The 27,204-nt window shown below is 41.4% G+C and overlaps 1 protein-coding gene and 1 pseudogene across 2 annotated transcripts in view; one reads left to right on the forward strand and one right to left on the reverse strand.

Moving 5' to 3' along the window:
* Positions 1 to 27,204, reverse strand: part of LOC311039460 (protein O-mannosyl-transferase TMTC2-like) — a 377,431-nt gene that overhangs the window by 203,489 nt on the left and 146,738 nt on the right. The window lies entirely within an intron of this gene.
* The window catches only part of LOC311039563 (protein O-mannosyl-transferase TMTC2-like), a 73,582-nt pseudogene continuing 66,971 nt past the window's right edge, over positions 20,594 to 27,204 (forward strand). Inside the window, exons 1-2 of the transcript in view lie at positions 20,594 to 20,640; positions 21,122 to 21,208. The product of the transcript in view is annotated as a protein O-mannosyl-transferase TMTC2-like (transcript). The remainder of the gene's footprint in view (positions 20,641 to 21,121; positions 21,209 to 27,204) is intronic.

Here is a 27,204-nt window from a genome sequence, read left to right on the forward strand (position 1 = left end):
GCATGATGCACAACAGCACAGTAGGTCACTTCATGTTTTGAAATAACCTTTGCCTTGTTTTTGTATTGTACATTAAAGAACAATTTTACGGTTGAGATGTTCCAGTGACTTGTCTTCATAATGTAGGATTTAGGAGTAGTATTCATCTCCATCTGTATTTTAGAGTGGCTCTTGAGAGAACAATTGCTTTTAGGACTAGTGAAAGGGGGGTTAAGGGGTGTTGTGGGATTTGGGGGGGGGCACTGGTGCGTATATCTGGAAAGTCCATCACCAGCCTCTCAAACCACAGGAAGTGCAGTAGAAGGGGGCAAGAGGAACCCTTGACCCCTTTGTAATCTCAGTGTTTTCATAAATAACTGTTTCCTTCTGTCTTTGATAGTCAAGGTTATAGTCTACAGAGTAGCTTTTAGAGGCCGACCAATGGCACATTTCTGGGTCCGACCCTGATTTTGGAGTGTCCTAGTCCACCGACGAACGATAATAGTTGTGGGCATCACAACAGAATACAGAAAACATAATGCCAGTACGGGTTTTCAAGCAGTGCAGTACTTTTGGTGGACTGCTTGCCCCCAGGTTCTTATTTGTATTTGTTTTACTGAGGTTAAGGTTAATACGTTTTGGGTAATAAGCCATGGTTCTACTGAGGTTACGTATAGGAATAAGGTTAGGTTTAGACATTGTTTTACTGAGGTTACGTTTAGGAATAAGGTTAGGTTTAGACATTGTTTTACTGAGGTTACGTTTAGGAATAAGGTTAGGTTTAAGCATAGTTTTACTGAGGTTACTTTTAGGACTAAGGTTAAGTTTAGACATTGTTTTACTGAGGTTACGTTTAGGAGTAAGGTTAGGTTTAGACATTGTTTTACTGAGGTTACGTTTAGGAATAAGGCTAGGTTTAGGCATAGTTTTACTGAGGTTACGTTTAGGAATAAGGTTAGGTTTAGGCATAGTTTTACTGAGGTTACGTTTAGGAATACCTGGTGGCGACTGTTCCTCCGAAGTTGCCGGATTTGACCCGGGGCGTGTTTTGGGGCGAGCATTCTTGTATTCCTTACAAGGTGGGTCAGATTAGTGCACAGACTATATGCTCCTTGTCATTACGAGGACCCGGGTTAAAATTCAACACTCGTCAGTCACACCCGCAGCTCTCCTCTCTCTGCCCTTAATTGGTTTCTTGTCTCTATACACTGACCTATCTGAAATAAAGCATCAAAATGCCACAATCATTCATGAATAAATAAATCTTCAAAAAGCAGGGATTATTATTAGCTGCTGGTAAGCATGTAGCTGTTGACATTTCCGTGCACAGATATACAGTACATTCTATTGCCGAGATATCAAATTGTCGCTGTAAAAAACAACTCAAATAGTCCTAAGTAAACTCAATATATTTGCCTGGACGTATTTAAGTGTTAAGTGTTTTCTCTTTCTGATCTTTGGTAATAAATCATTTTAGCATTGGGGATTCCATAATAACCCATTGAATCCAGGAAAGCATCTGTGTCATTTTAGATTTTAGCGTTGGCTATTCAAAAATAGTAGATATACAAGCTCACAGCGCGTCAGCTTTTTGCCACACTGCGAGCTTGTACATCTGGTATTTTTAAACATTTTAGAAAAATCTTGAAAGAACTTCTGCTTAAGAAGGCATTTGTAGTATCGGCCCCCCAGAACCGTTGACTCTACATATCAACAACCATCTTGTACAATCACTCCGAAACACTCCAAACGCTCCAAAATGAAGTAACTGTGATAAGACACGTCTGCACTCTGCTGGCCAGACTGAGAAGCATGTGGCTATTGTCGTCCACTGCCATCATCACTGTTGTCACTGTAGCCGAGTGGCATCCTGCCCATCTGTCAGCTATCCATTGCATTGTCTACGTCACTGTGGTAAAACTTTGCCCTGGATCTTTAATTTTAACCTTGATAAAGACAGATGGCGAAGCAACTTCGGTGCGTCTGCGCTGTGTTTAGGCCTAGCATTGTGTACCGAATTGACAGGGCGTTGTGGTGGCCAAACCGGACTGACGCCACTCAAAGCGCTTCAAGATGTGCATGTGGCGTGTTGTCCTGACATGCAAATTGCGCTGGGGTTTTGTTATGGCACACAGTGAGTCACGTCCTGTTGACCCGACCTGTCCTTGTTGTTTTGCACGCGTTTGCATGAACACACGTGTCGTGCACCTCTGGGCCGGCCCTCCTCTGCATATTCACCGAGAACACAAGCAAAGGGACCTATTGGAGGTCCACTTACATGTGCACACATGGGAAACACACACACACACACACGCACGCACGCATGCACGCAGACACACACACAACCTACTATGAATGGAATGAAAATCGGTCAGAGCCATCTGAGCAAATGGTGATGCATGCAATTTCCTGTCCTCGCATTTCAAGGAAGAGAGTCAAAAGGTTCAGGATATGATGAAGGCGGGGGATGTAGTTGAGAGACAAAAATAGTCTGCATTGTGGGTAATCACGCCATGGCCGTCCCTCACCTCCTCTCTCTGTCATTCCACGGCGAGGTGGGAGCAACAGGAAACGGCGGGGAGAGTGTTTGACGGCAATGCGTCAAACACGTCAGTCCTCCTCACACGCAGTCCCGCACAGAGTGTTTGGACACAGCAGAGCGATTTCCATCTCAGACGGTTGGCAAAACAAGCCGGCACAATGGTTCTGTGAATGATGCTGTCCTCTTGCACTTTGAAAAATCGTCCCAAGGTTCTTTCCTCCAACATCTGCCGTCTAATAATGCATCTACTGCGTATTGGGATACAGGGGTCCTTGACACAAAAAAAGGTTGAGAACCATTGACTGAGTAGTGGCGTGCAGCGTGCTTTATCAGGCATCAACATGATTCGAAGAGAGAGAGAGAGAGAGAGGTTCATTAGTTTATAGTTGTTTATACTCATTAGTACAAATCAGCAGCCCTGGTATTATTAGCGTCACACGCAGAACATCTATTCACATTTTCCCCTCACATGCAATCACACATTTGTTTTACATCCCACTTACATGGACACGCCAACCGTCTCCATCATTAACCTGTCTGTATTCTGTTCTTGCACGCGCCACACACACACACACACACACACACACACACACACACAATTTCTTGTGATGACTTCCATGTGAATGGGGTTTCATTGTCAGGAGAGCGAAAGAGACTTTGTTATTCTACGGACATGCACGGCAGAGAGGTTGATGCCAAGATACTGTTTGACGTCAATAACACCAGATGCCGTCACAGACAGACTGACAGACCTTCAGTCATGAGCAGTGCACCGACCGCACCATGATGCCAGAAGCCATGCATGTGCATGGGAGACATTACAACTGTCTGTCTGGACACTGTGCCCTGCATATAGGGCTTGTTCCAGATTGAACTAGCTGTCATCACTGTAAATGATGTCATTTCACATCATTGGTTCTTTGAAGCGCCACTCAGGCAGAAACGTGTATTTCACACCTGTCAACGGTATATCTATGAATGTTTACCACAGAAACACGCCATGTCAGGCCAAGTAAATGTTTGACTTTGAGCCTTGAGGACTGTGTCACCTTGAAGAAACACTTCACTGAATGTGAAAGATTGTTGGCGGTGTAGAAAAATATTATATCATAACAATATCAATGTGAATGAAAATGATCAAACATTCCCAACAATAATATTTGTCCCTGCAATTCTCATTTTCCGCTATTCTTGCCCATTCTGCTGGGAATGTGCCCGATTAATATCAAATTAGAGCAATCTAAAACATCTGGAGGGAATGGACGTCACAGGAAATGATGAACACTCATGTGCGTGTCTTGAAGTATAAATGAGCATCACTTTGAACGCACAAAACGTACCAAAAAAATACACTAATCCACCGCAGCTCACCCACGGTACATGTGTTGAGCACTATCAGTGGTGGAAAAAGTACTCAAATGTTTTACTTAAGTAAAGGTATCTACAGTATGCTGCAATGTAGAAATACTCTGTTACAAGTAAAAGTCCGGAATTCCAAATTTACTGGAATAAAAGTACAAAAGTATTGGTATCAAAATGTGCTTAAAGTACCAAAAGTAGAAGGTACTCATTATGCAGAATGTCCCATTTCACAAAGTTTTCAAATGCATAAAATAGATAAAAATGTTTTGAAAATAGTCTTGATGCAACGCATTGTGAGCTTGTAGATCGGCTGAAATGTGGGTTAATGTATGTTTTGTGGTAATAGTGGTTAATGTATGTTTTGTAATAATAATACAAATCTACAAAGTAACTAGTAAAGTAAAGGTTTCAAATAATTGTAGTGGAGTAAAAGTACAGTATTTGCCTCTGAGGTGTAGTGGAGTAGAAGTAAAAGTACCGAATATTTTAAATACTCCAGTAAAGTAAAAACACCTCAAAATTGTACTTAAGTGAAGTACTTGAGTAAATGTACTGTACTTAGTTACTTTACACCACTGAAATAAAATGTGATTTAAATAAAATGAAAACTTGAAAGCATCCAGAACTATGGAAGAACCTTCCAATAATGTTACAGCAAAAAGCTGCTTCTGTTAATAATAAATAATACAGTGATAGTGGCCTGGTATATCTGAAAGTATATGTCAGCATATTTCAAAAGCCATCACTCTTATTGCTGTTGCTATGACATCGAAATCACTCACAGAAAAAAAAGGTTTGTCTTATCTTATCTGATCTGATCAGCATAAGTCTGAGTCTTGCCACAAGATGGAAGAAGATAACTGTAGTTTGTATCACTTGGGAACAATGTAACCCACCATTTCAGCCATATCAATGTTATTAGTATATATGTTTAGACCATTAAAACCAGGAAAACGTCAAAGTGTCATTTTAGTTTTAGCAATATATAGCACATTGGTTGGCTATTCAAAAATAGCAGATATACAAGCATCACTTCATGTCGCGCTATGAGCTTGTAGATTTTAGAAAAATCTTGAAAATGTGTGCAAATCTTTGAACATAGATATTTTTAAAGCAAACATTTTTATCACATTATGTTTGTTTCTGGGGGTCCCTGGAACAAAATATTTTTAGATGGGGTTCGGCGGCCAAATACACATTATTTTGGGGGTCCTTGACGTGAAAAGGTTTGAGAACCACTGATATAGCAACGTAAGTTTTTCAGTTAACTGTTAGAAGACATTCATTTTGTAGAATCTTCCTCAGGTCTTAATGCGTTAGATGACAGAATAGAAGAAAAAATAGGGCCTCAATAACCAAGGCTATTCGATGTCAAACCGATACAATCGTGCAAGCATTGTTATGCTCTATAAAGTCAAGTGGAAATGTGTTGTGTTCACTGTAGGCTATATTTTTTCCATTTCTGTTGATATTAATACCTCAGGTCTTGCTATGTCTGTGAGGGTGGAGCAGACCCTGGCTGTGATGACCTGTTTCCTGTGAGATGTTTATCTGCTGGGGTGAAGACACAGTGGTTCCACAGTAAATTGCTCAGGGAAACTAGTGCCATTAGTCCATTTGTACTGCTTAAAAGGGAGAGGAAATATCTCAATAATGGATTTTTTCCCCCTGAATGGAAATAGCCTTTGTTTGTCTTTGACAGGTTGAATGGTAACAGCTATTATGTTGACCAGCTTGGCCTTATCTTCAGATCTGCTTTCAAAGTACATGAATAATACATGATGTGATATTTGTATTCATGAGATTTGCTTACAACTGAAGCCACAGATTGATGCATGATGACAAATGGTGTCCGAGTCTTTGTGTTTCTGGAAATGTGTAATCATGTGTAAATAATGACATATGTAGGACCATGCCGAGTGTTTGGCCAAGGACAAATCACTCTGATATGCATTCAATCACGTTGCCCTCCAGCAAGGTGTGCTTTGAATTATGAGTTTCCAATGACTCTCACATGGCTCAAAAAGAACAAAGTAAAGCGGGGAAGGGAGGGAGATGAACACATATTTCAAACATAACAAAAATGTAGACTTTGTTTTTGAAAGACAGAGAAACACTGCACGCAAACTAATGACCTGAACATTTCAGCCAAGCTGTGAATTCAAACAAGGTATGATGCTAGAATGCTCTAGTTGTCCAGTTGACATAGTACAACGACTGAAGTCCTGGTTAAGAGTTTTCCACTCTTCCTGTCAACTCAATCTTAAGAGCTATCGTCCCATCTCCCTGCTCTGCATCCCCTTCAAGATCCTCAAGCACCTTCTCTACGCCCGCGTCGAACCGATTGTCGATCCATTGCTCCCTTGTGAGCAGGCCGGTTTCCGACGCGGGATATCGACTGCAGGCCAAGTCGCTCTGATGACCCAACACATCGAGGACAGTTTTTCGGCAAAGAAGAAGGCTGGAGCCGTCCTTGTCGATCTGCCGGCCGCTTACGATACCGTGTGGCGTCGCGGCCTCACCTGCAAGTTGATCCGCTTGCTGCCGGATAGGCACATGGTCAGTATGATCATGGAGCTTATCCAAAATCGCAGTTTCACCCTTACCACCGGTAGTGGACAGTGAAGCAGGTTACGGCACCTTCAGAACGGCATCCCCCAGGATCTGGCTCCCCTTCTGTACAATATCTACACCTATGACTTGCCTGATACAGTCTCGCGGAAGAGCGCCTATGCGTATGACCTCGCATTGGTGTTCTCTGGAGACTGGCAGTCATTGGAGAGGACTCTGAGCCAGGACACGCAGACACTATTGGCATACCTCCAGAAATGGTGATTGAAGCTCAGCGTGGCAAAGGCGGTGTCGGCAGCCTTCCATCTCAATAACAGGGAGGCTAAACGTGAGCTCCGGATATATACCGGCGGAACACCCCTGCCATTTTGCGCCGAGCCAACCTACCTCGGCGTGACAGGTCGCTCATGTTTCACCGACACCTTGAGTCACTGCGCAATAAGCTAACAACTCGTGTGGCATTGATGAGGCGACTAGTTGGGTCAGGCTGGAGTGCCGGCGCAAGAGCTTTGCATACGGCAGCCTAGGCCCTTGTTTACTCCACTAGCGAGTGCTGTGCTCCGGTATGGAATCGCAGCATACTCGCCTCATTGATAAGCCCATCAATTAAACCTCGCACATTGTGACAGGATGGTTGCATCCCACTCCTGTGGACTATCTCCCGATCCTTGCAGGCATCCAGCCCGCTGGGCTTCGCCGCAAAGGAGCCACGCCTCGTCTGGCGTGCCGGGCCATGGAGCCAAACCACCTGCTCCATGAAAGGCTCGCCGTAACAACTGAGCCTCCCCGGCGCCTCAAGTCGAGACACCCGTTTGTGCCTGACGCACAGGAACTCCTGCAGCAATGCAGTGAATATAACATCAGTGCGGCAAGATGGGCGGATTACTTTTGGAGCATGGAGTGGGAGGTAAACACCTCTAGATTCCATGACTTCATCCCCGACATCAGTTTTCCCCCTACTGGGATGGACCTGCCTAGACTGGCATGGGTGAGGCTTGATCGCCTCCGTTTCCGCTCATCCATGTACACATATGGGGCTTGACTCCCAGTGCGACCTGTGAGTGGGGTGCAGAGGAACAGACAGCAGACCATGTCATTCTGGAATGCCCGGTGTATCGGGCTCCCAATGGGATGCATGGCCTGCTGTCTGTGGATGACGATACAGTGACATGGCTGCTGGAGGTGTGCCCAGAAATATAGCCCGGGTGAACCCCTCCCCAGCCGGGTTGGTAAAAGGATAGCCCCTCGGGCCGTACCGGGGGAGCGGAGAGAAATCACCTAACCCAAACGACAGAGAGAGAGAGTATGCAAACCACACACACACACACACACACACACACACACACACACACACACACACACACACACACACACACACACACACACACACACACACACACACACACACACACACACACACACACACACACACACACACACACACACACACACACACACACACCTCCCCTTCTCTTCTCTGCTTAATCCCTTTATCACTTGCACTGTTCTGGGCAAACAGAACTCCCCTTGTCCCGAAAGAATTGGAGATTAAATTAGGGTTAAATTAAGAGTGAGTGAAATTCTTTAGTGCAAGGGAATGGGAGTGTCTACAGTCATACAGTATAAACTAGGGATGGGACGATAATCGTTATTGTTTATCGTGATAAAAAAACACTCACAATAATCGTATTGCTGAGATTTTAATTTATCGTGAAGTTGTCCTCCGTCACACACTAGGATTAATTAGCTTCTTTTTGAGCCGCAAATTGAGTACCACTTAAACCCTGTACTTGATAAAACTGACCTGTATAGACTAGAGTGCATATGGCACGCTCTTATTTCACTCTACACAAATCGATTCGCCAAAAATAGAAGATCTACAAGCGTTGCAACGTGCTGTGAGCTTGTAGATCTGCTATTTTTGGCCAACGTTCCCCCAGGATAGAGATTCTGGGGGTTCAAGTGGTTAACAACAGTGGCATTTTTTTGACATTTTTACGCATATTTTGGATTATCGCGATAATATCGTTAATCGCAATTATTTGTAATTTTCATATTGTCCCATCCCTAATACAAACACTTGTTTCTGAGGTTTCCAGGCACATGTTGTCAAGGGAACCGTCTGTTCCTTCCACCCAATCAAGGCAGGGACGTGCACAGATAGACTCTAGGTGGTGCTAGAGCACCTGCCCTTTGCCCTCTTAACCAGAAGTGCCCTTTTGAAAAAAAGGGTGGAAAAAATGCAGGGGTCTTCAACAAGGGGTCCGGGACCCCTAGGGGGGCCTCAGAGTTACTAAAAGGGGTCCGCCAAATCTTTATGTGATATGATTTTTCTTTTTACCATTACCACTCGAAACCTAGCATTCCTTTTCTGAGGAGAACTTTAGCCAAAAATAGCAGATCTACAAGCTCACAACGCCTCGCGCTGCGAGGCGTTGTATTTTTGGCAAAGAGGTATAGGTGTAGAGGGAAAAAAGAGCAGACCAAGTAAACAAAAAAAAGTATAATTTACCTCAAAATGTCTGTGCACGCCACTGCAATCAGGGACCCTCATCAGTTCTAGACACTGGGGAATGCTGGGAAAGAGGAAGCACCTCACCATTAGCCTGAGAGGCTAAAAAAACAACCCCGTCTGTCCAGTTAAGGTTCTGTCGGGGCGTTGGAGGGGGGTCAAGGAGGAGTCATGTTCAGGATCAGGGTCAACGGGATGATGGCAGTTCTTACAAATCACCCTTCTAGTTCTATCTAACCCGGCTCCGTAAGACCTCACCTCTGCGTCCCTCCATGCCCTTCATCTCCACACATTGGTCCACCAGACCATCTGGTTTTCTCTCCCATGGTCCTCAGAGCACCGATCCCACTGATGGACAAATAGGCTCTAGGACCCAGCTGGTAGCTCAGCGGGACCAGGATGCACGTTTCCAAACCATACGCCTCATCACCATAGGGTGTTAGAACACTTCATTAATCACCTGCAGTGTTGCCACGTTATGCGAGAGAAGTTATGTGGTGTATTTCAAGGCTAATACAGTGGAATATGAAAATATTATCAATATATTATAACCCAGAAACCATCAAAATGTCTCATAACAGGCAGAGACCAAAACTAGCCAAGTTTGGGTCAGTCTGTGGCAAACAGCTGCAGTTGAGTTAATTACCTTCACCCATCCTGTCCTATTGTCTCAAAGTGTGATTTGATGACACCACGCCCGAGCCATTCTTTTGTTCCCACAGTGTAAGCATTCTAATTATATGCAGGAGAGCCTGCCAGTTGTCCCTCCTAAATCAGATTGACAAGAATCAAGTAGGATTTACTTATACAAATGTGTACTAGTTTGTTCTAAATTCACAGATATATAGGACTTTAGTTTTAGTAAAATAGATCCGAGGGAAAAACCAATATGATCACTCTGTGATCATACGTTCCCAACAGCTGCAGAAGAATGCGTTTCTTTTAAGTCATTTTAATCATCTAAATGACTTATACAACGTCAGACATGTTACTGTTTAGACTTATTTCAAAGCTAATAAAATGTTGAATAATAATGTTATAACGTGAGAGTATGGAAAAGTACCGTTCTATAGATAAGGTTTAAGAGAATACTTTTATGTGCACAAATCAAGGCAGATCCTAAATGCATTGTATTGACCAAGCAGGGGCGGGCCCACGCATGTGATTGACAGTCACAGACTGCAGGCTATTTGTGTTAACTGTCTTGCTATATAATGGCCTGCATTACGAGTGAGCAGGACTCTGTGTTTTGGGTACACACAGACGTCACGTTCAATGAAGCCGATTTCTATGAACAAAGGGAGCTGTACGACGATTGACTTGTATGTATGGATTTGCCGAGAACTCTTGACAATAAAATGGAATTGCTTGAGAAAGAAAAGCTCTGGTCTCTGAACGCTGAACTTATTCCCCGCCTCCCGGATATGGACTCGTATTTCCGCCGTTCCTTTATGGTCAATTTACCACATTTATTGGCGAACCAGCTAGTCTCGTTGCGGCTACGAAAACAAGGGACATCGTACAAAATTTTTCGTTGAAAGGTATGTGTGCTTTTAATGATACAGTTTGTCCGTGTTTATAGCCGTTTGTTAAAAAGAACCTCCTCTTTTGCCCGTTTGGTTCCGGCGGAAACGACTGTTGCCTCCGGGTGGTTAAGGTTGCGTGCTGAGGCTTTGAGTGGTCATAGTGTTTTTTTATAACACGTATAGATGGGACGCGCACTTTAACACAAAAAGCGTTGAATTGTGTGTTCCATCGTCTCAGGTTTAATTTCTTTATGGTGTAGTAACCATGGATTGATTAAACTTGCAAGTCAGATAATGTGTATGCATATTTGACTTGTTGTAAACGTTTTGATTATTTCATGGCTGTTTAAGATTTTTATCATCCCCGGACTAACTAGCGTTCGTTCGGGAGACTGGTTGCGGGCCAGTCGACAGGATGTTATAGAATATTGTTACGCCATGGACTAATCGTCACGTTTACTTATGGCTGTTTAAGATTTTTATCATCCCCGGGCGAACTAGCGTTCGTTCGGGAGACTGGATACGGCCCGGTCGACAGGATTTTATAGAATCTTTCTCAGGCCATGATCTAATTGGGACCTTTTAGTCATTCTGTGGGTGTTTAAGATGTTTTTCATCCCCGTTCGCTCGGGAGACTGAATACGGCTCAGTCGTCTGGATGTTGGAGTCTTGTTCACGCCATAAAACTGGTTAAATGTGTCTTAGATAGATTCTCGTTACTGGCACTTTGGCCTTGTCTAGTCGGGTGTACACGAGCGCCCCGGATATTCCCAGAGGTGGAAATCTGGTTCGGTAAGAATATCTATTTTGGTGAGTAAAGGTACCAGGCCGACGCTGGCTGGTGGCACTTGGGATCCCGCTGTTTGTTTGTTGTGTGTTGGACTGTGTTGTTACTTGTTCCAGGTGGAGCGGTAGTTTTTGTTGTTGTCTGTGACCAACTGTGTGTGTGTTGCTTTTTAATGCGTCTCGGATAATGGTGTTTGTTGTGTGTCTGCAAGCTGTGTCATGTGATCTTATTTTCTCTCTTTATATGCGTGCCTGTGGGCACGGGGGGATTTGCGTTGGATAGTCTTGTATTGTTTGAATGTATGTGTTGTTGCGAAGTGGGCTGCTGGTGCACACAGTAAGCCTAGCTTGTGTTTGTTTTTATTTTTTTTCATGAGTTTGTTTATGGCTTAGATGTCTCGGTTGTTAAAACATTATGGGCATAATGTTTTTAAGAGGGGAGTGGTATATATATATAATCTTTGAGAACGTTTGTTTGGACTTTGTTTTAATTGCATTTTATCGTGGCCTATTGTGTCGAGCTGTTTATTTTAGAAGGGAAGGCATTTTTGCAAAGTCCCGTCTTTGTTTTATTGTCCGCGCGTATGTTGTAGTTTTTTGGGCAGGAAATGTAGTTTTTTCTACACGTCTTGACTTCCGCGTTGCTACGTGATATCCGGCGAGACGCAGTTGTGGAGTTTTGGCTTTTATACCGTTAAAGGCTACTTTTCTTATATATATTGCATTTCGTAATATTCTCTTCTTTAAACGCTTTTTGCTTGAATGGGATTCCTTTTGTCTGGATGGAATAAGATCCTTTTTAGGGAGTAAAGTAGCCTATTTATTTTTTATTTTTGCATTTAAAACGATTTCCCGTTTTACCCTGTAATTGTACAAAGGCACACGTTCTCTTGTGTGTGGGAAAGGCTCCTTTTGACTGTGTTTAAGCGCTGTTTTGTTTTCAAGTGTTCCTTGCTTGCTTTCTATTTTATAGGAAAACTTGTCTTTTTAAGAGACCATGGATCAGGTTTCTGTTGTTTCTGAAAGTTCTTTGGAACAGTGTTATTGTCTGTTTGGTACGGTAAGTGTAGAGCAGTGTTTTAATTTTGTTGATATGTTTTACCGTTGTTTTGCTCATTTGTAGTCGTTAAGTGGTCATTGTGAGAAGATTTAAAACGTGGTTTGGGTTGTGCAGTAGCACAAGTAGTATGTTTATTTTCATGGTTTTAGGATATTTGTTGAATGGGCCGTTCCTTTGTTGAGATCCAGTAAGAAGAGCCGTGTTGAAGAGCCTTCTCCCTTTTGTCTAGTTGATGGCTATTGCTTGTCGTGTGTGGATGTTTGTTTGTTTCTTTGGTTTTGTTATTTTGTCTTGTTATTTTGAACAAACACAATGAGTTTTGACTATTGTAAAAGCTTTCGGTTGTAAAATGCAGGAATTTTTCAATGTCCTGCTTTCAAGGGCTTTTTTTGCAGAGGGGCATGCTTATTTTGTGGGTTTGTGTGTGTGTGTGTGTGTGTGCGTGTGTGTGCGTCCTGTTGGTGAGGGAGGTTGGTTGTTTGTTTCAGGTGGATTGTGTGGTATGAGTGCTTATAGAATGAATGTTTTTATGTATTTGAAAGAGGAGTGGGCTTTTATTGTGAGGGATAGGTTAAATTGGCTAGAATCACTGTTGATGCTCCAGTTAGGGTAGTTAAGGTATTGTGTCTAGGGGGGTTTGATGTTTGGTTACATAGAATTTGAATTTGGCCTGCTTGTGTGCTTTTTACACGCCCGTATTTATAATGGATTGGTCGTTTACATGTGTGATATGGAGAACATTGTCTTTATGTTAAATTAGGGTCCTTTTCAGTGCACACGCAGAACCTTGGGGTACGCGGTCCCAAGGTCCCTCATTCTGGCTGGTTCCAGAGGAAAGGACTCTGCTGTGTGCCTCCAGAGGCATCCAGGGTTTGATCATGTTGGCTATGGTGCTCTGTAATAACATGTTTAGGCTTATTCATGGTTGTTTTGTTAGGCTGGGCTAAGGTGTTTTACATCTGTGTGGTTCAATTCACAGATGTATTGCATTTTCGACTAACTATTTTAGAATAGATGAGAATGATTGCCTGCTTAAGTACACAAATAAGATATTTCTCCCATAATGTCTGAATGGTGTACAAAAAGTGGTGCTAAAAGTGTTTAAGTCTTACTAGAAATTAAAATTGTTTAATACCCGTGATTGCTTGATGCCTTACGACCATTCGAGCCTATTTTTGTCCCTTTCAAGTGATGGACATTGCCCACTGGTGGATGAGATGAGTTAATACACCCTTTAGTAACCTATTGATATGTTAAAAGCAAAGTAGTGATTTTTAAATAGATTAAACCTGAATTTGAATGACAATTTATGAACAGTTAATCGGTCTATGTTACTATTTTAATGACACAAATGTGTATGATTTGAAGCTACAGATGTGTAATTATACCCGATTTTTGTGATATACCACCGATGCTAAGAATAAGTTGAAATACGTTTTTAGCTTAAGTATTTTAGAAGAGAAATAAGAAGGTTGCCCCACTGGACGCACTGAACACCACGTGATCAGTACGTGGTGACGTGTTGCCGATGGGAGTGAAGTTTGATACTGTCAGACTGGCTCCCCTGGCGGTCAAAATATGAAGTTCGTCCCATTACTAAATGACAGTTCATGATGATAGAGTGACTTTCTTTTAACAGTTCTTAGTTTAATGAGGTAACTTAGTATCTTTAGGTTAGTATGTTAAGTATGTTTGACTAACATTGTTGTTTGTTGTGTTAACAATTAATCTGTTTATTTCATAGATAGCCTTCACAAGTGAGACTAAACGATTGTCAGTATGGCCTGAGGGTCTTGTGCCAGCTTAACAAGGACAGGTTCGGTCTGGAAGGAGTAATGTATCAACCAGACTTTCAAATTGTTGCAAAAATTAGAATATTTGAGTATATTGAAAGTAACCAGAGGGGCTTAGTGTAGTCCCAGACAAGTGTCTTAGTTCTAGAAAGAAGGAGAAGGACTTAAGTGCTTTGATTCTCGATTTAAACTATTCATTGATTAGATTATATGTTTCTAAAATAGAGTGTGTTTTTAGGCTAAGGACTTAAGTGGAGCTTTAAAACCTCCTATCCTTGGAAATAGAGCTTAATACCTTTTGTTTACATTTGCTACAGCTTTTAACAGAGATCACGATTATACATTATTTGAGCATGTACATAGAGTGTACATGTGTTGACTAAATTTGCACCCAGTTTTTTAAAATTGACAATGCTTAAAAGTTTATATGTAATACTGATTGTAGAATATGGTGTGCTGTGTAAGCTGACACATTTCTGATACAATATATTACACTAGTATCAGTTTTCTTCTGAACAAACCGCTCTGATGTAACTGACGCAATGGTATCCATAGTTTGTGTTTTATTTTATGAGAAAAAGTACAGTGTAAAACGTACTTTATAAAATAATGAGAAATTCTGACATTTTTGTAGAAGCCTGGAGTAAAAGATGGAGTGGCAATATTTGTGACTGAAACGATTTGAACAAATACTAATTAATGTGGCCTAAGGGAAGCATATTTTATCCAAAAGAATTGGGAAAAGAAGGAGAGGGTGTTTTGTCTTTCAAAGGAGGGAATGAAGTAATCAAAAAAGCTCACACAAAAATCCCACACTAAAACTGACGACCGCATGGTTGTCCAGTGAAAAAACAGTGGAGGAATCTCTTCATCTATGAATTCCCTATGTTTTGTGAGAAGTCCATGTGTCCCAGACAGTTTGATCCAGTTGCTACAGGAGACCGCAGTCACCACTGATGGCAGAGGGGCAAACAGGTGTTTGCCAGTGGACAAGCCTGTTGCCAGTGCATCGGCACCCGTTCTAACGTGCCTGCGTTGAATTCGAGAGGGGTCCGGGGGGTCATTGATCTCCAATTGAGGCCCATAAGTTCCAGCAGGTCGACAGGTTTTTGCCAACACACAGGTGCAGCTCGAAGGACGATGTCGAACTACAGTCTGACAGTTACATCATCTTGCATAATCCCGTCCGCGGCCTCTCAGAAAACCTTCGTCTCAACGTCCCATATCATGCTGTCCTTGAGGGGGCACAGCGGAGACGCGAAGGTACCGGTGACCCAGTGAAAAAGGGTCACCGGAGAGGGGAGGAGTCTAGTGGGCATGAGGTAAGCCTGAAGATATTATTGACTGCAAAGATTCAAAGCTATGGCAGAAAAAGACATTTGAAGGACACTTGAAGTGATAGGAAAACAAAAAGAGACATTCGAAATGTACAGAGACATTACATTAGGTGTTGGTGAATATTGGAGATACTGGAAATACCAGAGGAGTATCACGTACAAGGAAAAACAGTAGCCACCTTTTGAACTTGACACAAGGACATGATACAACAGATTATAGTTTGGTGTGGGAGTTTAAAAAAAAAAAAAAGAGCTAAAGACTTGCTTCTATGCCTATTTTGAAACGTAATAACAAACTCTTCCCCTAAAACTAATGTTAGATTTAGCAAATATGCTTTCAAAAGTCTACTAACAAAATTATAGAGTAAGCAGATTGCAAATATTGTCAGTTTATTTTGGAAAATGTTCATTTAAGGAAAATAGTTCTGTGGTTGTCCTTTAGGGATATTTTCATGATTATCAAATCATGGCAAAATACATTGGAACATGCTTAAACAAAAGAAATTAATTAGAGCACTCTAATAGAGTCGAGTGTAAATTAAGAGAGGTGTCTTTAATAAATCACAAACGTTGGAAATTATAGTCAGACAAATCCGGAGCAAAGTAAGATGTAATTGCAGTATGCAGTAAAGAATTTAAAATAGGAGATTTAGTACTAGGACAATATAGGAAAATATAAGAGTTATATGGAAAAAGGAGAAATGCTGTGGTAAGTGAGTAACAAAATGGAACGATTGATTGATGAAATACAAAAAGAATTAGAAGAGCAAAATATCGATAAAGTGGGAAAGATCACTTTAATATTGGATGGAGTTAGTACAAATTATGCAGGAACAACTGGACCAGAGTCCAGGAGAATGTACTGTCGGAAGAATCAGTGCATTCAACCATTTAATGATAGGTTCTCTAATCTTAACAGCATGAGTTAAACTGTGTGTTTATGAGTGATTAACCCTGTGTATGTATGAGTGTTAAGCAAGAAGGACATCTGTTGAGCTTATGTAGAACAGGTATAGGTAGGCTTTTGTTTTGTACTAGGAGAAATTAAGCAGGTGCTGAGTTGGAGAAGTCATCCCATTTGGACCAGGATGACGGCAGCCAGAGGGAAGCAGCGGACCCAGGGACAAGCAGAGGTCGTTCGGACGTCTACCCCCAGGGAACCGCAGTGACACCTATCTCCACACCTTCACTTATCAGCGATCATCACAGACCATGGTCGAGAGGGGAGGTTTGAGGATACAGCCTGCATGAGATTCAACCCGCCACGCCGGAGCAGTTTCTGACAGCAGTTTCATCTCCGCACCACTACACCAGCAGGGAGTGGGGACCAGCAGCTACCGGTCAACTCAACAGTACCGGCTCTACAAAACATCTTTGCCAGGGCCAGGGTATAACACTTCTGGCGACGGGAGGGCGAGAGGTCTCAGATCTACATGGTTTTTGACAAGTAAGCGAGCGTTTGAAAGTCCCAGGTACCGGAGTTACCTGAGACACATCAAGTTACATGCAAAATTGAAAGGCACGATACTTTCTTTTGCTCATATGAAGAAGAGGGGGCACCCCCCCCCTACGGATCAGGTATGGAGAAGCGAATCCTGATTGACAATGTCAGTCAAGTACTGAAATGGCTGTGATTCTGTTCAGAAGTAGCAAGCCTCAGGATGATAATTCCTGTGTGATCCACAACATTCGGACAGAAAAAGCATCACTTGATAAATGTTGAAAGCTGAAGTTCAGAAACACTTTGGCCACATCCCTTGAAACATATCATTGAGGTAATCACATTCTAAGCCCCCAGATGTGAACGAACAATACCTCGGAGAATATACATTCTAAGTGCCTGAAAGGAAGAAGCAGTGTTTTGTGTGTGGCGCATGGGCGGGTTCTGGCTATGGCGCGTGGGCAAAACTGCAGTTGTTCATTCGCCATGGACAGAATTTCAATCATGTACACATATTGAATGGTGCAAAATGGACAAACAAGAAGAAAGAATTGCGTTTGTTTGTTAGTATGAAAGAAAAAAAAAAGAAAGGGAAAAAAAAAAGGAAACAGAACTGTGTCTGTGTTTGCGCGTTGTCTACACAATGTAACCAACAACTTGTAATATTGATGTTTTTATTAACTTGAGTTTTCCTTAGGTTGTGAAAGGAAGTCCAGCCTGGGAGTACAGTACAGTGTTTGTTTGATGTATAATGATTTGTTGATGATTCACTCCAAAATTCAATAGTCTAGAGGGAAACGTATTGACCATTTTAATAGAATGATTTGCCATTTTGGCTAAAACAGATTCTAGTTGACACCTACACAAGTGACATTAGTCCTTGAAATAATCCTTTTGTGGAGATTTATTAATATATCTCCAAGAGGGGATTATGTGGTGTATTTCAAGGCTAATACAGTGGAATATGAAAATATTATCAATATATTATAACCCAGAAACCATCAAAATGTCTCATAACAGGCAGAGACCAAAACTAGCCAAGTTTGGGTCAGTCTGTGGCAAACAGCTGCAGTTGAGTTAATTACCTTCACCCATCCTGTCCTATTGTCTCAAAGTGTGATTTGATGACACCACGCCCGAGCCATTCTTTTGTTCCCACAGTGTAAGCATTCTAATTATATGCAGGAGAGCCTGCCAGTTGTCCCTCCTAAATCAGATTGACAAGAATCAAGTAGGATTTACTTATACAAATGTGTACTAGTTTGTTCTAAATTCACAGATATATAGGACTTTAGTTTTAGTAAAATAGATCCGAGGGAAAAACCAATATGATCACTCTGTGATCATACGTTCCCAACAGCTGCAGAAGAATGCGTTTCTTTTAAGTCATTTTAATCATCTAAATGACTTATACAACGTCAGACATGTTACTGTTTAGACTTATTTCAAAGCTAATAAAATGTTGAATAATAATGTTATAACGTGAGAGTATGGAAAAGTACCGTTCTATAGATAAGGTTTAAGAGAATACTTTTATGTGCACAAATCAAGGCAGATCCTAAATGCATTGTATTGACCAAGCAGGGGCGGGCCCACGCATGTGATTGACAGTCACAGACTGCAGGCTATTTGTGTTAACTGTCTTGCTATATAATGGCCTGCATTACGAGTGAGCAGGACTCTGTGTTTTGGGTACACACAGACGTCACGTTCAATGAAGCCGATTTCTATGAACAAAGGGAGCTGTACGACGATTGACTTGTATGTATGGATTTGCCGAGAACTCTTGACAATAAAATGGAATTGCTTGAGAAAGAAAAGCTCTGGTCTCTGAACGCTGAACTTATTCCCCGCCTCCCGGATATGGACTCGTATTTCCGCCGTTCCTTTATGGTCAATTTACCACAGTAAGCAACCAGGTCTATGAAAACAAGCCCAAAAGAAGCGACTGAGCCATATGAGCACTTTAAACCTATATGCATTGGATATTTCAAAATAGCATCGCGATGCTTTGTGATCTTGCAGATCTTCTATTAAAAAAAAAAAAAACTTTGAAAAAAGTGATTTTAAAAATATATTTTTTAAAACATTTTAACAACACAAATCTGTTACGGGGGTCCCTGGCATAAAATATGTTCAGATGGGGATGTGCGGACAATTAGATATTAATTTGGGGGTCCTTGACATGATAATGTTTGAGAACCACTGGGTTTAAAAACAACATTTAGGAAACAAGCCCAAAATAAGCGCAACGACCAATATTTACACATGACTTTACAGAAAAACAAGCCCAAAGCCGCTTAGAATAAGTACATATGGCAACACTGATCACCTCCTCTCTCACTGTACATTATCTGCTCTCTCTCTCTCTCTCTCTCTCTCTCTCTCTCTCTCTCTCTCTCATAATGCAAGCTACAGTATAGCCAATATTTCTCATCAGCAAAATGGGTACAAAAACAATGTGCAGCACCATACTGTATTTGAGCCAAACAGATAGGTGTAGACCTACATTTTATTCCCTTGTGTGTGTGTCCGGCTACCATTTTATGCAGGCTGTTCTTTGTTTAAAGTATATCTTGTTTTTTGTTTTCTTTAGAACAAGCTATTCATTATAGCTCATTGTACAATTACACAGATGTCTCAGACCCAAAATACAGCATCTCATAACCCAAAAGATAAATCTGGTGTCTTCCCGAAACGTTGCCTTGTGAGCAGCTTATAGATCGACTATTTCCCGTCTATTTAAACATTTAGGGTTTCTTTGTAAAAAAATATTTTGAAAAAATATTTTTTTTGATTTGTTCTTATATTTTTTTGTAATCTTCTGAAATAATTGAATAATTGTTGTTTTATAAATTGTAGGAAAAGAAAATATATATATACCATAAAAATGGGTCTGCGCCCCAAAACTAAGTCCCACTGTGAGGCGTTGTGAGCTTGTAGATCGGCTGTTTTCACAATGTTTGCTTCTTTATGTAATATTTGACAATTTGGCCAATTTGGTATTAAAAAGGTCTTAACCACTTAAATCCCATCAGCATTGTGGGGAAAGCTTTTGCTGAAAATAGCCGATTGACAATTGCATTGTGACCTTGTGGCTATTTTCAGCAAAACTTCCCCCCACAATAACAGAAAACAGAAACAATACTAGTATTGAGCCCTGAGGGACTTAAAACAAGTTAAAAGTCAAACAATTTTTACTTTATAAATGTGCAGATACCCTGAATTCACTTAGCCTACTGTATGTTGCTTTGTTTACTGTTGAGTGTTCCACATTAAGCTAATCATATGGGACCCCCTCCAAAATAAATGTTTTGCGGATTCCTCTGGGGGTCCTGACCCCCAGTTTGGGAACCAGTGAATTGTAGTAGCCCATTAGTTCTCAAAGTGGGGTCCTCGGGGGGTTCCAGGGGGTCCCCCACAAAATAAAATAATAAAATAATAAAATATTTTTAACCACTTTAACCTTTTATACTTTGGATATTGAAAAATAGCAGATCCACAAGCCCATCGCACGGCACCGAGTGCCGCGCTAAGAGCTTGTAGATCTGCTATTTTTGAAAAATCATCTTCAAACTTTTTGCAAACTTTTAATATATATATATATTTTAAAGCGAGCATTTGCAGCTCAATGTTTGCTTCTGGGGGGTCTCTGGAACAAAATATTTTGAGATGGGGTGCGACATGAAAAAGTTTGAGAACCACTGTTCAGACTCAGCTCATCAGATGAGGTGGGTTGGAGGAAGGGGGGCGGGGTGCGCATGCGCAAAATCTCAAAACACGCGCGGATTTGCTCCTTTCTCTGCTCTCGCTAAACAGTGCTGCTGCAAAACAGGCACACACACACACACACACACACACACACACACACACACACACACACACACACACACACACACACACACACACACACACACACACACACACACACACACACACACACACACACACACACAGAAGACAACGGGTGCCATGTGAGCAGCATCAGTCTCGCCACTAGACCCTAGACACGGAGGACTGGAGAGACTCTGATCAACATGGGTTAGAATGAACATTAATGTGACAACTTTGACGCACTTTAATTGCTGACATAAAATGTCCTTATTGTTGCGGTTTGAGAAGAAGCAGAACAACAACAACAACAACTGGAGGGAGAAGGGACTTAATGATCTTGATTGTAATTTAAGTGACATTATATTCATTTAACAACAGAGAAATTCTTACGGAGCTGCTTTGTACCACCGCGGCTGTTCTTCTCTATCTCAACACTCTGGACGCAGATTTCTGCTACGATGACAGGTAGGAGGTCCTACTGACCGTAACCTATGGCAACGGTCCTGGTGCTGACCGTAACCTATGGCAACGGTCCTGGTGCTGACCGTACCTATGGCAACGGTCCTGGTGCTGACCATAACCTATTGCAACGGTCCTGGTGCTGACCGTAACCTATGAAAACGGTCCTGGTGCTGACCGTAACCCATGGCAACATCATCAGCACCATCATCAACCAGTGGTGTAAAGTACCTAAGGAGTATTTCCAATTGTCTATACTTTTACTTCTACTCCACTACATCTCAGAGGCTGACACTGTAGGCTACTTTTACTCCACTACAATTATTTGGAAACTTTAGTTACTAGTTACTTAGCAGATATAAATGATTACATTATAAAAACATGTACATTAACCACTTTAGCCCTATTTTAGGCTATTTGAAAATAGCAGATTGTGAGCTTGTAGATCTATTTTCAAACATTTTAGTACTTTTACTTTTGGTAGGCCTACTTTAAAAACATTTTGATAGCAATACTTTACTTTTGAATTCCAGACTTTTACCCGTACCCGTATAAGGGTCCATTTGGATCCCCTTGTGGAACCCGGACTGGACATTGAAAACCATGAACTATCATCACCAATACCTGCTCCCCGCATGCACACGCAACACTGTAGTGATGGCATTTTCTTCTTAAAGCATCAGGTGGAGGTGGTGTGAATGGAATGTGCAGAATTTAATTCACCTATAGTGTATTTCAAGACAGAAGCCTACATTTTTGCATGACGCATAAGTTACACAATATATTAACTTAACTTTAGTCCAGTGCTTCTCAAACTCTTTCATGTCAAGGACCCCCAAAATGATATGTATTTGGCCTTGGACCCCCATCTCAAAATAATTTGTTTCAGGGACCCCCAGAAGCAAAGATTTGCACACATTCTCACAATTAAAAATGAATAAATAGCAGATCTAGCTCATAGCGCGGCACTATGAGCTTGTATATCTGCTATTTTTGAATAGCCAAAGTATAATATATGGATAAAGGGGTTGAAATGATTGTGACGCTTCATTAACTCATTTAGCTGGGGACCCCCTGGTAACCCCCCAAGGACCCCTGGGGGTCCCCGGACCCCAGATTGAGAATTAACCAATGGCCTATATAGGCTACACGTGGTGCTCTCTGTGTATGAAAGCTCAGCAGCATGCCTGCTCTGTCCACTCAGAGGAATCAATCTGATTAAACGGAGGAGCATGGGTTTAAATTAGAATAATTTAAAACGCTCGAAGGCCCATATCAACAATACCACGCTTTCTATAGGGTCCATTAGGAAGTAGCTAGCCTAATTGCGGAGAAAAGCTGCCTTCTGCCTGTGTTGGTTCATTGGTTGTCCAGTCAGAATGCCTTGAAATTGATATTACCTAATCATTCTTTAAAAGCACTTGACTATACAATAAGTTGGCTACAGGTAAAATAAGCAATCACACAATAAATCATACACCCTGACATAGCCTACAGTACATGAACTCATTCTCTTGCTGCTGCTATTGTCAAAATTATCCAAACTGATATGAATTTACTCCTATGAGGTAATTCATTACAATTCTGTATCCCATGACTTATCATGCTGAGCTAATAATACATTTTATTACAGCAATACTACATTGCTGTGTGGATTAAAACAGATGCATTGTTCTGCTGACAGCGAACAGGTTGCCTCCCCTTCGGTTTGAAATGGTTGTTGTCTGTCTGTCTGGTAGCTACTTAAACAGACAGACAGACACACCCCCTCCCTCATCCATTTGTCAACGCTGACGTGGGGTGCGTGTGTGTGTGTGCGTGCACGTGCATGCATGCGTGCGTGTGCGTGTGTGTGTGTGCGTGAGTGCATATGTGCATGTGCGTCTGTGAGTGTAGTATGTGGGAGTGTAGTATGTGGGAGACATGGAGCAGACAGCGGACAAAGAAGGAAGTGGAAAAGAGAGACTGAGTGCAGGTATTTCAAAAAGCCGTTGGTCCTGCAGAACATTAGACAGTGTCTGCTTCTCCTGTAATGGTCACAGCAGCAGCTCTCCATCCATCAGCCTTGTCTGCACATCCTTGACCATGACACAGTGAAGTTGTCACGCAGGTCCTCCTCTCCGGTGATGGATTGCCAGTGGCCTCTGTCCCGGCCAGTTCCAAACCCAGCCTATAAGCACCAGTGATGGAAGTAGTACAGTACTCACATGTTTTACTTAGGTAAAAGTATCAATACTGCAATGTAGATGTACTCTGTTACAAGTAAAAGTCCCGTATTCAAAATGCATTGGACAGCATATTATGCAGAGTGTCCCATTTTACAAGTTCAAAATGTATACTACAACATTTAGAAAATAGCAGATCTACAAGCTCACAATGAATCGCATCGCGACACATTGTGAGCTTGTAGATTTGCTATTTTCAAATGGCCTTAATATTATGTATAGGGCTGAAGTGGTTAGTTAATTTTGTAATAATAATCACAATCTACAAAGTAAACTAGTGACTAGTTTTCATATAATTGTACAACATTTTCTTCTGAGATGTAGTGGGGTAAGAGTATACCTCAAAATTGTACTTAAGTACAGTACTTGAGTACATGTACTTAGTTACTTTACACCACTGCTAAGCACTCGATCGCTACACAGCGAAGGGTCAGCATCCACCCACCCAAGGGATCTATCAAAGTCACGGTGATAATTTACACTCTGGGGACTCGAATGACTGACTCTGGCTTTTTTGGGGGTCCGGCACTCCCAGGTGGAGGCGGAGGAATACCAATCAGAGGTTTGACCTCGCCGGTCGTTCATCAAACAAGTCTCTTTCCGGGGGTCAAGAGTGGCGTGCTCCCCGTCTCTCCCCTTGGGGGGGTTTGTAGGGACGTTCTAGTTGGAGGTGGTTGCAACAAGGGGCTTCAGAAAGGGCAGTGGTGGAACAATTACTCACATATTTTACTTAAGTAAAAGTATCAAGTATTGGCATCAAATGTACTTTAAGTACCAAACGTAAAAATACTAATTTTGCAGAATCTCCCATTTCAAGTGTTCAAATATATAAACATCTTTTGAAAATAGGCGATCTACAAGCTCAGAATGTTGAGCTTGTAGATCGCCTATTTTCAAATGGCCGAAATGTATATAGGGTTGAAGTGGTTAATGTAGTTTTGTAATAATAATCAAAATCTGAAAAGTAACTAAAGTTTTCAAATACATGTAGTGGAGTAAAAGTACAATATTTGGATCCGAGATGTAGTGGAGTAAAAGTAAAAGTATTGGAAATTGGAAATACTTAACTAAAGTACAAAATTGTAGTTAGGTACGTAAATTTACTTTCCACCACTGAGTAGCTTCATGCTAATGTGTAGATTTTGACACAGCTTAAAAGGGCTGTCTTTGTTGCTTTTATTGGTTTATTCTGCTTTTTCTTCTAATGTCTTTTTCAGGCTAAGATGGCCTTCCCTGTGTCTGGCCTGACCTGACACTATACAGTATGCTTCATTATTTATTAAGTACAGGCCTTTATCACCCTGGACCCTTTGAGCCTTTGAAGCAGACAATGCCTCCGTCTGGAGGCTCAAAGTTCTGGGGGATGTCCTGGCAAAAATCTCTGCTTTCTCAATCATGTCAAGTGTTTTTCCTGGGTAAGACTCAGACGCTGGCCAAGCGCTCCGTCAGCCAATGGTAATACCAATAAAAAGACTGTGTGTGTGAAACGACTGAATTTTTACTGGTAGTGAGAGAGGACTATGAGCCAGACATTTTTCAAAGAGGGGAAATCCTGCTTTATTAGTTTGTTAACTGATGCCTTTAGAGTCATTCCTCTCAAATCATCGTCTGTCACGTCTTTGTAAGATTATCTCTGATAGAGGCCGTTGTTATGTCTAGATGAGCTGTTGACAACATTTCTGGCCATGTACAGCCATGGGCAGTGATGGAAAAAGTACTCAAATGTTTTACTTAAGTAAAAGTGATGCGACGCGTTGTGAGCTTGCAGATCGTCTATTTTCAAATAGCCTAGGTATAAAATAAGGCTAAAGTGGTTTGTGTATGTTTTATAATGTAATCATTTATATCTGCAAAGTAACTAGTAACTAGAAGTAAAAGCACTGACAAATGAAGCATAGCATTAGTTCATGCAGGACACGGAAGTCGTGCACGCCAAAGCTGTAACCAGCGGTCAGTCAGCTGATGTGAACATCAGCATTCTATTTCGCATTCACAGCTCAGTGGTCATTACGTCACACACTCATTATCCAATCACAGCTCACGCATGAGCAAAGAGGATCCTTTAAATACGGCTTCTATTCTCTAGGTCTTTCTTGGTTGCTGAACCAATGCATTTTGCTAGCTCCTCCTCCACCCCAGCCTCCACTTTTTGATTAGAGTCTGGCTTAGGCTCAAATACTTGTGTATCATGTATATCTGCTAATTCTAACTAATATGTCAATGTACTGCTATTGTTGACATTGTATCCCTATGGGGGATTTGCTTAAGCATTCTCTGAATATATGCTTAGCAGGCTGCTTCGCAAAATTCAGTGAATATTCTCCCAAGAGCGGAGCTTTAACGCCAAGCTTAACTGTATTCCATTTGTGGCAATAAATGGTTCTTTATCTACTAAGACGAGAGTGTTTCTGATTGAACTGGAAATTCTCCAGTAAAGTAAAAGTACCTCAAAATTGTACTTAAGTACAGTACTTGAGTACTTAGTTACTTTACACCACTGGCCATGTTGGTGTGGTACTGACCACCACTGTATTGGCACATAAACCAAAGGAAAAATAAAATAGTTACACACTCCAGCCTCGATGCAGAAATATATTTACAGTATTTGGGCCACTGCCAACGTTTCAACTCATGCCTTCATTCATGGCAAATAATGATTTTCTTATTTGCCCTGCGTGTGTGCAACAATATTATTTATCCCTTTGTTTGTGATAGAATGCGATATCTTTCTGAGAGGGATATAGCTCAAGGGATAATTGATTTGAAAATAGATTTGCAGTGAACTCTAAACTCTCCCTTGAATCCTCATCATCAAGTGTTGTGACAGGTTAACAAATGAGGTTCTGAAGGATTGTGATATTTCAATGGCACTGGCTTTTAACCTGTTAAAACCGGGAAAGCAGCTGTGTGATTTTAGATTTTAGCCATATTTTATACTTTGGCTATTCAAAAATAGCAGATATACAAGCTCATAGCGCGTATCTTCTTGCCGCGCTATGAGCTTGTAGATCTGACATTTTTGGAAAATCAAAAAAAAATGTGCAAATCTTGCTATTTGGGGGTCCTTGACATGAAAAAGTTTGAGCACCACTGACATTATTGCAGCAAACGCTTATTAGAAAACTGTTAGGATTTAGAAGACATTTTGTAGAATCGGCCTCAGGTCTTAATGGGATAACAGGCCGTTGTGACACATTGATCCAGTGATAGATGACCCCAACCATAGTAAGTCATTCAGGAGGAGACACCAAAACCACAGCGAGAGTTAAGAGAGATGAAAGAGGCATCATAAGAAATCACTCTGAAATGGAACACATACTAGGGCATTCACGAATACTGATTTTTAGCATTCGACTTATTCAACCTATAAGTATTCGAATATTCGATTAATCGATTTGATTATTAGAATAAAAAAAATAAAAAGTCGACGTCAGGCTCCTCGCCCGAAACGTCGACTTTTAGGGGACAGCCCTAAACCTCACATACAGTATGAAATGATTTGACAACAATCAACCATGAATGGATTAGGAAAACTACAAACACCAGAGCTCACAGCTGCATGTCTGCTGTAGAAAAGCCACAGATTTTTTTTTTTAAATAATCGACTTTGATGTACAGTCGTCGAATAGTGGTTTGATAGTCGAATATTCGATTATTCTTAATGCCCTACATACTATAAGTTGCTTTCAGAACGTTCAGAGCTGTGTGTCCCTAATTGTCTTGCAATTGAGTCACTTAGCAGACGCACAGGCCCTTGTCCAGAGTGACTTTTTTTCA

The sequence above is a fragment of the Gymnoscopelus microlampas genome, assembly GCF_963454915.1.
Source record: "Gymnoscopelus microlampas genome assembly, chromosome: 23".
NCBI lineage: Eukaryota > Metazoa > Chordata > Actinopteri > Myctophiformes > Myctophidae > Gymnoscopelus > Gymnoscopelus microlampas.